Source organism: Neomonachus schauinslandi, chromosome 11, assembly GCF_002201575.2.
Source record: "Neomonachus schauinslandi chromosome 11, ASM220157v2, whole genome shotgun sequence".
Lineage (NCBI taxonomy): Eukaryota > Metazoa > Chordata > Mammalia > Carnivora > Phocidae > Neomonachus > Neomonachus schauinslandi.
The window spans coordinates 95,052,301-95,064,466 of record NC_058413.1 but is presented as its reverse complement, the minus strand read 5'-3'; positions in this window follow the sequence as shown (position 1 = coordinate 95,064,466).

The window sequence follows — 12,166 nt, the reverse complement described above, 5'->3', positions numbered from 1 at the left end:
GCGTGTGTGGTATGCTATCTTTCGTGTGAGAAATAAAGGAAAAGAAAAAAATGTACATATATCAGCTTAGGATTACAAAAGAAACACAGGAAGGTTAAACCAGAAAATAATGAGGTGGATTGTCTACAAGAAATGGCAAAGAATGATGCTATCGATGGAGTATTTGTGTCCCCCCCCACACCCAGATTTTATATGTGGAAACCTAATCCCCAATGGGATGGTGTTAGCAAGTGGGGCCTCTGGGAGGTGACGAGGCCATGAAGATGGAGACCTCAAGAATGGGAAAACCCGGCCAAAAGGACCTACCGTCTATGAACCAGGAAGCAGGCTCTCACCACACACCAAAATCTGCTGGGGCCTCAATCTTAGACTTCCAGCCTCTAGAACTCTAAGAAATAAATTTCTGTTGTGTGTAAGCCACTCAGTCCATGGGATTTGGTTATAGCAGCCTGATCAGACTAGACAGATGGTAGGGGGGAGGGTTATGGGAGAAAACCGTACCTCTGAGTGTATCTTTTATTTTTTTTTTCAATCGTTTTGACTTTTGTAAGCATGTCAATAGTCTACAAATTCCAAAAATAAATTAAAATCAGTAAGAATGGGGAGAAAGGAAAAGACGGAAACAAATGAGCCTAATTATATTTCAAGAGAGGATCATAACCACACTGAAGGGGGGAAAAGAGAGAAAGAACAAATCCAAGTAACTTATAAAAATAGTTTTTGGACTCTGAAAAACAAACTGAGGGTTCTAGAGGGGAGGGGGGTGGGAGGATGGGTTAGCCTGGTGGTGGGTATTGAGGAGGGCACGTTCTGCATGGAGCACTGGGTGTTATGCACAAACAATGAATCATGGAGCACTCCATCTAAAACTAATGATGTAATGTATGGGGATTAACATAACAATAAAAAATTAAAGAAAAAAAGAAGATAGCAGGAGGGGAAGAATGAAGGGGGGGAAATCGGAGGGGTAGACGAACCATGAGAGACAATGGACTCTGAAAAACAAACTGAGGGTTCTAGAGGGGAGGGTTCTGGGAGGATGGGTTAGCCTGGTGGTGGGTATTAAAGAGGGCACATTCTGCACGGAGCACTGGGTGTTGTGCACAAACAATGAATCATGGAACACTTCATCTAAAACTAATGATGTAATGTACGGGGATTAACATAAGAATAAAAAAAAATTAAAAAGAAAATAGTTTTTGACTATTTACCCTCAGTCTGGCGCAGGATAGGGTGTGTGTGTGTGTGTGTTGGGGTGTGTTTTAAGAAATACACACTGAAGTGTTTAGGAGTAAAGAGCCACATGTATGTAACTTACCACAAATTGTTCAGAAAAAAATTATGTATGAGCATACAGACATATAAAACTATGTGTACATATAGTATATATACATATATATACACAAACAGAGGGAGAGAGAGAGAATAAAGAACAGAGTAGATGGGGTAAACTGTCAACAATAGGTGACTCTGGGGCGCCTGGGAGGCTCAGGCCGTTAAGCATCCAACTCTTGGTTTTGGCTCAGGTCATGATCTCAGGGTCGTGAAATCAAGCGCACGTCGGGCTCCGTGCTCAGCGCAGAGTCTCCTTGAGAGTCTTTCCCCCTCTTTCTCCCTCCCCTTCTGCTCCTCCTCCTTGTGCACTCATGCTCGCGTGCTCTCTCTCTCTCTCTCTCAAATAAATAAATATATAAACTCTTTTTAAAAATGGTTAACTCTAAGGAGAGGAGGGTTAGCTTTCTGTTAAAAATAAACAATAGGTAAATCTGGGTAAAGCATATGTGGATGTTCTTTGTATTATTTTTAGTTTTGCAACTTTTGTGAGTTTGAAATTCTTTCCAAATAAAACGCTTAAAAATACCCTTATATTTGCTTTGCACACTTGACTTTTTTTTTTTTTTTTTTGGCATGCTCCAATGCGCTGGTTCTTCTCATCCTCCCAACAACCCCATGAGGCGGCAGGACACGCCATGTTATTCTATGTCCCATTTTACAGATGAGGAAGTGGACGCACGAGGATGCTGAGACACTGGCCAAGTGTTACTCCCTGTCAAACGGGGTGGGGACCCTCCGCCCGAGGTGTCAGGCATCAGCTTCCTCCTGTGACAAGCACATACATTCTCCCATCCTCTCAGAATCCATTATGGTTCCTGCTAGTAATCTCTCTGGGAGGTAATGAGTTCCATAATTCTATTTCCATGAGTTTATTACTCAGGCCTTTGAAACCCAAGGCGGGAGTCCACTTCTTCACTGATCCCCTGGCCCTGGTATCCCCTCCCGCGGCACGCCAGAGGTCCCTTATTTGTTCTCCCCAGGGCTGGGACACACACTTACTTCAGAACGGCTTGCATATTCTGTCCTTAGGTCCTATTTGTTTCTGTTTGTCTCCCTAAAGGGCAGGGACCAAGTATTGTTCCTCTGACCCTGAGCCCCGAGCTCTGTGCCCAGCCCTGAATGCTTGCCCAATAAGAGGCTGTGGTGATGAATGAAACCTCCTCTTATTTGACCCAAACTCACCTCAATCAAGTCTCAAAGTGAGCCTTTCATCATGCAACTGGAATTAAGTAGGATTCAAGTTAACACTGTCTTGGCTGGCCTGCCTCACCAGCTCCTTTCTCTTTCTTGCAGAGGATTGCAGATTAAGGGCGAGTCCAGGCCACACAGAAGCAGGGTGGGGTCCCCCTCCCCCGAATATAATAAGGAAGAGCTTTCTAGTGAAAGTGGTCCAGAGGGGAGCAGAAAGCATCGAGTTCAGGGGATGGAGTGGACAGAGGAATAAAAGTCTGAGGAGGGTGAGTAGGAACCTACCACAGACTGAGTCCCTGGCTCCACACGAGTCCAGGCTCCACACGAGTCCAGGCCCTGAGGGAAGTGGGAATTTTGGTGGAGCAACATTTAACACAGTCTAGGTGACCACCTCCCCCCATGCAAGTAGCCCAGAAAGTAGCCCAGGGAAGACACACTGCATGCCCATCTCTGGGAAAGTGATGGAAACATGCCTTCCTGAGTCAGCATGCTCGGGGGACAGGGGGACTGTGGTCTATGGTCTTCCCAGCACGGCTCCGTATGGAGTGTGAGAAAGTGGATCTTCCAAATAAACCCCTGGATTTGAGACAAGGCTGAAATCTTACTTGAAGGGATTTGCTTTCGATTTCATTTTTTAAAATGCATTTTTAATAACAAGCCTATTCAATCAAAAAGGGGTATTTGACTGCTTGGAACAGCAGTGGGATCTCCCCCAACGTAATTTGGATCTTTTCCTAAACCCACTTCCTTTGACTCTGCCAGCTCAGATCTGTCTTCAGTCGGTAACTCACAAAGCCTGTCGTCAGTGGTGAGGAAGAAATTCAGTGAGGAGCGCCCCTGAGTACATCGCCGGACCCATCCCTGTAAGGCAGGAGAGTAAATTCCCATTCACTGGACAGCAAGTGACATCACACAGATACTTTAAATGTTAGAGGGGGACGGACCCTGGGTCATATGGGCCCAGAACCTCTCACAGCACTGAGACCCACATGGCCGACCTTCGGGACCACCCATGGGGATGGACATGTTCCAGCTCCTGTGGCTGACCTGTCCTTCCTCTCATCGAGCAGGAGGCTGGATGTTCCTGGTTTTCTGGATCATGGAAGAAGCAATGAGCACTCCGATCTGACAGGCAAGTCCAGAGACTCTTGGATTAACTCTCCAAAGGAAACCAGGGAGGCCAGAGGTAGCGCCAACCTCTGGGGTTGAGCTGCTCTGAGTCAGTCTTGGTTGGGCCGTGGAAGTCAGCCGAAGGTCAGAGAGCTGGAGGCCCTGGACCTCGAACAGATCTCAGTTAGACACAGCAGTTTTGCTGGGATCCCTCTAGCTCAGAAGAGGGAGCTGCGATCTAGGCCTCTGCGGCGAGCAGAACCCCACGGCACAAAGACAAGCTGCAGGACTTGGGAGAACTTGACCAGGGCAGAAGCCTGGGTGTCAGAGCTGGCCGTGGCTGGCACCCCTAAGGCAGGGGTGGAAGATGAGGCGAAGGTCATTCCGAGATTGGGCCAAGTCAGCCTCTTTGCTCATGGGTACAAACGTGTGACACGTTCAGCTCAATGTTTTCCTAGAAACGTTCCTATCCTAGCAGAGTTTAGGTCATCTGGTAATCACATGCACCTTTTCCAGTCCCAGGACAAGGACAGAGTGAGGACCTAATGGAAATTCGATGTATTCTCAACACAGTGGCCCGAAGGATCCCGGAAGAGCTCTCCTCTGTCAAATCTCCCTGTGGCTTCCCATCACACCCCCAAAACCCTTACAGTAGCTGCAAAGCCCAGAGTGTTCTGGCCCCATTACTTCTTGGCCAGCAACCCCTGTGGCCCCCCCTCCCTCATTCCAGCCAAGCGGGCCTCCCCCCTCTTCCCCCAGCTTGCCAGGCCTCAAGGCTTTAAGCTTGTTGTTCCCTCTGCCTGGGTCTGCTTCTCCCAGATGTCCCCATGGCTCTAGCCCTCACCTCCTGCAGTCTGCTGAAGCATCATCTTCTCAGAAAGCCCTGCCTTGCTCACCCAATTTTAAATTGCAACACCCCCACACTCCCTATGCCCCTCCCCTAAGTGTAGACCTTATTTCCCATCTGACGCACTAGGTGTTTAATGATCTGTTTATCACCTGGCTCCCCCAGTAGAAAGCGAAGCTCTGTTATGGTTGGAATTTTTGCCTGTTTCACTGACCACTCACTCATGACGACCTAGAAGAGTGCCTGGCACACAGCAAATATAGCAAAATATCCACAGAATGAATGAAGGTGAAGAAGGTGAGCATTACTGGCTCCTAGCTTGACCGGCCGCGTCGGCCTGGGCCCCTATCTGACCACCTTCTAACAGGGTTCCTCTCCCAGACCCCAAATTGGCTTAGCTCAGTTCCCGGCTCCTGACTCCCCTGCCTGCCTTCTGCCCTCTCCCACAGCCTAGCTCAGTCCCGTCCCATCCCCATGATAACAGAGGGGCTGAGACATGTGGGCCTAACCTCAGCATTTCCCCATTTCCCACAGCAGTGGATCCACCTGTCTCTGTAACAGCCTTCCTTGATTTGGAGACTCAATTAGCAACCCAGTCCCTCTGGCCTCTTTCAAGCAAAGCAATCCCAATATCGTGTGTGTGTGTGTGTGTGTGTGTGTGTATCTTGGACCATGATACTTAGGCAAATAAGCCATCGATTTGGTCACAGCAGGTGACCCTCTAGCCACAAGGGAAGCCACCTCCAAAAGAAGGCCTGTCAGGGGGCAGGCAGGCTTCCTTCCCAATAAAGGCCTGCCTCGTAACCCTCTGCCATGGGCAAACGTGGCCAAGGTCTCCTCCCCACAGACTCATCAGTGAGCCAACACAAAAAAGAGCCCCTTTTTGAGCCTGCTCCCTAAATCAAAGGAACGTCTGCTTTCAGAATCATAAAGTACATGACGACCCAAAAGAGAAATTCAGTAGACACACGTCCCATTCTGCCAGAGCAATTCTTTCAAGGCTCACCGACGTTAACATCCAGAACTGGTGTCTAAACAGCCCCGCACAGACTCAAGGATTCTTCAAAGCAGTAGAGCAAAACAGAAACACCAGCCATCTGTCTCTTGAAATTTTCTAGGAGGGGCACCCCGTAGCTGGGAAGCCACGCAGAGGCAGGTTTCCAGTCAGAGATGCACCAAACTGAGTTCTGGGAGCAGGATCTTTCGGGAGGCCTTCCCTCCGCTGCTCTGGGTGTGAAGCAGGCATATTTCCCACCCACTGCCTGGCCCCTGTCCACATCCAGTGGTCACAGCAGTGCGGGACCCTGCGGGAGCCAGAGAGAACCTACAAGAATGCTGACTAGGGAGAACAGATCCAGGCCCCCATCATTCTGGGCCAAATTCAGAGGAAATGAGACACTTTTCAAAAACAATTTCTGGGTAAGTGGTGAAAAAAATTAGATCACCCTAAACACGTGGAACAGAGAAAGGAGCAGCCCCATGAGTGTAGAGATGGGTCCTCGGCCCTCGGGGGGGGGGCGGCGAGCCCAGAGGACCGTTCCTCACACACCTTCAGTGCAGAGGCATCGGCTTGGACAATGACTTGTGTGGGTTGTCATGACGATGAAATTGAAACTGGGATAAACAATAGCCACTCAGCCAGCAGCCTCACCTCCAACCTGACCTGTCATTATGCTAGCAGCTGCCTGGGTCTCAAGCAGGCATCAGGAGATGAGCATCTTGGGGGCAGGTTTTCATAACAGGTGGCCAAACATGAGGCTGGAAATCAACTGGGCCTTTTTGCTCCTTCTCCAGCTCAGCTAGGGAATCCAGCGGCCTCCTAGAAAAGGTCCCCGGAGCCGATGGAGGGACAACAAAGCACAGACAGTTAATGCCATGGGCCCAAAGACCCACAGCATGCCAGCAGGGAAGGCAAAGAACTGGGACCTCATCCTAAGTTCAAAACCTCAGAAATCGCTGCTCACGGGGGCGGGGGGGCGGTGCAGGGGGCACTTCTAAAGCTCAACAGGACTTCCCGGCATTCCTCACCGAATGGACCAATGCGAAATTGAATTGTTGTCCTGTTAGAACTTGAAAATCCCTCTGTAGTTCCAAGGCAGATGCAACTGCAGTCCTGTGACACTCTGTCCCACCCTCGCCGCCGGGCTCTGCCTGCCTCAGACTCCCAGCCTAAGCCCTCACCCACATCTGCAGGAGCTGAGTGCCAGGAAAGAGAATTGAATATGCCCCATCGGGCTCAACTTGGCTTTACAAAATGGTATTGTTATTTATATTTAATAGGGGCTTCAGAAAAAGCTGCAAATCCTAGGGCACAGCAGAAACGTAAATGCTAACTGATTGTTATTCTTACAGAAACTTAGAATTCAAAAGTTTAATCATCCTCATTAGCATAATTTGGGTGACTTCAGTCCATTACCTTACCCCGGACTTGATTATTTATGGCGCCCTGAACAGAAGTCAAAAATTAACTTCGATTTAATGTAACAATTCCATCCCCAGTATAATTTATAATGCAGATACGTTTGTCAAAAATAAATCAGGCTGCTTTGCCCATCTCAGAACAGGAAACCCAGAAAGAAATAGGAAGAGAATCCCTAATCTTTGGTTTCTGTAGTTGTTCGGGCTCACCCTACCCCTCCTCCAGTCTGTGCCTGCCCAGGGACAGGCTTTGGAGTAGGCTGGGGGCGTCAGTGTGCAGAGAAATCTATAGATCAAGACAGACGGGCTGGGTGGTAGTGGGCATCCCTCGGGATAGACAGCTTGCTTCTCCTAAGGGTTTTATATCCAAGTAAGCAGTTTTCTAAGAAGATGCAAGGAGAAAACTTACCACAGGGGCTAGTCTGCTGGAAAGGCTGTGTGTGGAGAGCATACTCTCATGTCTTGCATGTGGTTGAGGTATATCTGTTTATCCAGCATTCCTGTACTCAGTCCTCACAACAAGGGCTAGGGCCGATGGAAACTGAGGCCCGGAGAAGTTAAGCAACTTGTCCACATCCCATAGCTGGGAAAAGGTGGGGCTGGCCCTGGAATGCTGGGCTCCCGGCACCATCTGTCAGCAGCTGGTCCAGGAAGGCAGAGTTTAAGCACTCCATCAAGGGCTGGGGCTGACAATGGGGGACACTGCTCCCAGAGCAGACAGCAGTCATCCTCAAGATAGCACCAGCTCACCAATTCCCAAGAACTCAGAAGTGGCATTCACTACTCCTGCTTTCTAGAAAAACCCAGAAAATGTAGGTTTCCCAACCATGCAGCAAAAAGTACTGTAGAGAACCTCCCCAGAGGATGCGGTCATAGTCATGCTGGGATCCCCTTTATCCCACTTCACATAAATTTGCCTCTGAGATGTCCCAAGCTCTCCGCCAAGGAAGACAGATCTTTCCACGGCCACACCAAGGAGCCGGGCTGGCGTGGCCATGCAGGCTCTCCCTCCGTGCTAATTCTCTGTCTGGACTGCTAAAACCACCCAGACGTGCCAAGCTTTAGCGGCAACAGGTTTGCCTGCCAGTAACCAGCATCCTCTGCTTCCTCTTGCAAGCACCTACAGGCTGGGCAGTGCCAGCCCCCCTCTCCATGCCAGGCAGAGCCGGTGCCCCCTCACAATGGGCAGCAGAGCAGTAGGCCACCAGCCAGGGCCTTCCTTGGCCAGTGGCTGGCAGGAAAGTGACCAAACTCAGATGATGCCATTTGGCTCTTTGGCTTCTGCAGTGGGAAAGATCTGGCCAAGAAGAGGTAAAAGCTGTTGGCAAACTATAAAGTTTGGGTTCTCTTGGTCCCAACTCAGCGGGGATAATCATGAGCTGGCATGGCTTTTCCTTGTGTGAGTGTGTGTGTGTGTGTGTGTGTGTGAGTCTGTGTGCGTGCGCACACGTGTCCTCATGCTTAATCACGTAGCTTTAACAGTTATGAAATTAAGATGAAACCAGGCCACCTGAAACTAACATAACACTGTATGTTAACTAACCAGAATTAAAATAAACACTTAAAAAAAAAAAAAGACAAAACCAGGCCAAAAGATGCATTGTGAAACAAGGCACCCAGGGCCTTGGATCCAACTGTGACCAATCTCAGATTGGGTCCCCATGATGCCAGAAAAATGAATTGATTCACCCAATTAGAACCACCAATTGGTTCACCCAGTTCAAATAACCACCTGATCCCAACATTGGAAAAAAAAAAAAAAAAGTCAGTTGTTAGAACTCTTGTTAACCAAACACTCAAGGAGTTGGCTGAATTTGATGTTTTGCCAACTGAAGGTGATGATGCTTTGGACCCACCTCCTTCAGGGTGTCACTTTGCTGAATGAGAGGCCATTCCTGCTTCCATTTCTGGAGATGCAATATTAATAATGACAAGAAAGCATAAGAGGTGCATCTACCACCAGCCAGTTCTCTATTGTGTACTCCGTATATGTTCTCCCAAGTAACCTTCACAACTCTATGAAAGCAGTGTTTTTATCATCCTGACTTTAAAGCCGAGAAAACTGAATTTCAGAGCAGTTAAGCAGCTTGCTTAAGGTCACAGAGCTAGTAAGCGACATGTGCAAGGCCCAGACCCATACCCATCCAGTTTCCCTCTTTACACTTGCTTACGTGGATGCAGTTGTCTCCCAGCCAGATTGTAAGCTCCATGGCAAAGGGATCTGGATTCCCACATCTAAAACAGTGCCAGCATACAGGTCCGGAATAGGCTTTCAATGAATATCTACTAAGTCAGCAAACGATTGAATGAATAAACGAATGAGCCCCACCATCACTATGTCATGAAACCAAGGAGCTTTATACCCACACCTTGACCTGAAGTCCCCAGGGCAGAGTAGCTAAGGATAGACACTGGGGGGGGGGGGGGCAAGGGGGAGGTGTCCCCACGCCCTCTGCTCTCTGCAGGGTACAGGAGGGCAGAGGCTGCCAGCCATCTTGTCTCCTGGATATTGGCCTCACCACTCCGCCGTGCAAGTTATCCCGTCCACCATACGTCTCCCTGATGGGCCTCTGTGCTGGAACGCCCTGTGGCCCTTAGCGCCCGTTATCATGGCTTCATCTTTGCACAAGAGCTCTTAGGCCTGGATGGCGGATGGCTTTGGCAATCCTGGAAATCCAGACAGACAAGTTTCTACCTGGACTTGGGCTCAGTCAGTGACTGGATAAGAGGAGCCAGAAAGGAGACCTAGAAAGGAAGGTGCCTTCCGGTTTCTCATTCCCAACCACGCAGGGCCAGGGGCAAGGGACGCGCCAATGGCAGTGGGGAAACAGCAGTGGGACTATACCTGATTGGGACCGATAAGAGCTGGGGTCTCCCACTCATCTCCTTGCTTCCAGGCGTGCCTGCACACAGCTCATCTGGGACACGCCTGTTCTTCCACAGCCCCCGGACAGGAAGCTCTCTGATAGCGTATCTATCCGCCACGTTCAGAACTGGACAAGGCCACAGGAGTGGGGACATCCAACAATCTGATGATTCCCTCCAGGGCTCAGGACAGAACCAGCATCAGTTCTCAGCCTAGCTTCTCAAATATATGTGTTGTTACTGCTGCTGTCTTCAAAGACCCTGACTCCAGTTATGCCTTGTTCCTTGCTCCTCCTCCTAGGACAAAAGACACGGAATAAATAAGAAGGCAGGCTTGACCCCTCCCTTGGCAGGGATAGGAATTTGCCAGAGTTGGGTAGGAACAGAAAGTTTTCAAGACAAATACCTTGGGCTTGCAAAATGCTTTATATTTGACAAAGCATTTTCTCATTTGAGCCCTGAAGCTGTGAGATATCAAGTCCATACGACAGATGAGAACACGGAAGCGAGGGGGCGCCTGGCTGGCGCAGTTGGTTAAATGTCGGGGCGCGATCTTGGGGTCCTGGGATCGAGCCTGGCGGAGGGCTCCCTGCTCAGTGGGGGGGGGTCTGCTTCTCCCTCTCCCCCTGCCCCTTCCTGCCCCGCTCGTTCTCTCTCTCTCAAATAAATAAAATCTTTGGGGGGGCGGAGAACACAGAGGCTAGGCCAAGGCCACAAAGGTTTTCTAAGCCATCTTTCCATTCCTCGTCACCTAGGTTCTCGGCCCCTGGAGAGCAGGAAGAGACAGTGGGGCTAAGAGGCCCCATCAGCAGTACATTGCCCCCTTGGGAGAAGGTCGTGTGTCACAAAGGCTGCTGCATCCTGCTCTGCTTCTGCTCTGTGAGGGCTGGGGCGGGTGAAGGGTTAGTGGGCCATTATTCTGGGTGTATCTGTGAGGATGGTACAGGAGGGGATTACCATCTGAACCCCTAGAGGGAATCAGGCAGACTGCCCTCCCAGTGTGGGTGGGCCTCGTCCAATCAACTGAAGACCCGAATAGAACAAAAAGGAGGAGGAAGAGGAAACTCCCACTGTGTGCCTCTGGAGCTGGTGCTTCCGTTCTCTCCTGCTCTGGACTGGATCGAAACATGGGCTCCTCCTGGGTCTTGAGCCTAGCGGCTCTCGGCTGGAACCAGCCCACCGGCTCTCCTGCAGACCCAGCTTGCCCACGGCGGATCTGGGACTTGTCAGCCCCCATAATCACGTGAGCCAATTCCTTCCTGTAACTCTATCTCCATTTCGATGTATCTGCATCTATGCCTGTCGGTTGTTTTCTGGAGAATCCTGACTCTTACAGGGTCCTGCCCAGGCTCTGAATGGGGAGATGAGCTGCAAAGCCAGGCTGAGCTGAGGTAGGCAGGCCTCCCATCCTGGCATCGATCAAGAGAGGAAGTGTTTTCTGCTCTCTTGCAAGGACTCCTCCTCAGAAACTGCCCTTTCTCCCACAAAGCCTTTCTTCAAAAATATTTATTGACACCTGCCTTGGGGCAGGCGCTGTTTTTGGAGGATGGGTATATCCGTGAATGAAACAGACGAAGGTCCCTGCTCTCATGACACTCAGTTTCCATGGCAAATGTAATAAGGAAATTAGATAATATATTACAAGGTGAGAAATAGTATGACAAAAATTAAAAATTGCCTAGGGTGGGGGAGGGACCGGGTGTGGCGAGGGGGGTGGGGACAAGTGTTGTGTTGGCCGGTGACGAGGAAGGCCTCCGGGGGAGTGAGGTTTGAGTGGAACTGAAGGAGGCAGAGGAACTAGCCCAGCAGGGACTTGGAGGAAGACAATCTAGGCAGGGAACAGCCAGTGCAAAGGCCCTGAGAGGAGAGCTGCCTGGCGGGCACAAGGAACTGCAAAGAGGCACAGTGAGGACAGAAGGGCAGGCGATGGGGATGAGGCCGCAGAGGCGGGATGGCGCGGGGCCACTGGAAAGCCTTGAAAGGGGAGCCTCAGCAGGGCTTCCAACAGAGGAGGAGATGATCTGCTTTTAAAGGGATCTCTTTGGCTGTCTATTGACCCCTTCTGCAGGGGGGTCAAGGATAGATGCAGGAAGACAAGTCAGGAGGCTCTTGCCAAAATCCATGCCAGAGATGATGGTGGCCCTGCTCAAGGTGGTGTCAATGGTCAGATTCCAGATGGAGTCCGACAGCAGGTGGAGAGGCCCCCCCAGAGCGGAGCAGGCAAGTTCCCATCTTGGGTCCTTCTGCTCCCTGCCCAGGAACGTGCCCTACAGACACCTTTGTCCCTGGGTCCCCCCAGGGGATATGCCTAGTCACAGCTAGGAATAGTTTTTTATGGACAGAGTTGGGGAGGATGAGAAGGCCAAGCTCTACCCTCTTCCCCAACATCTGGAGCAGACA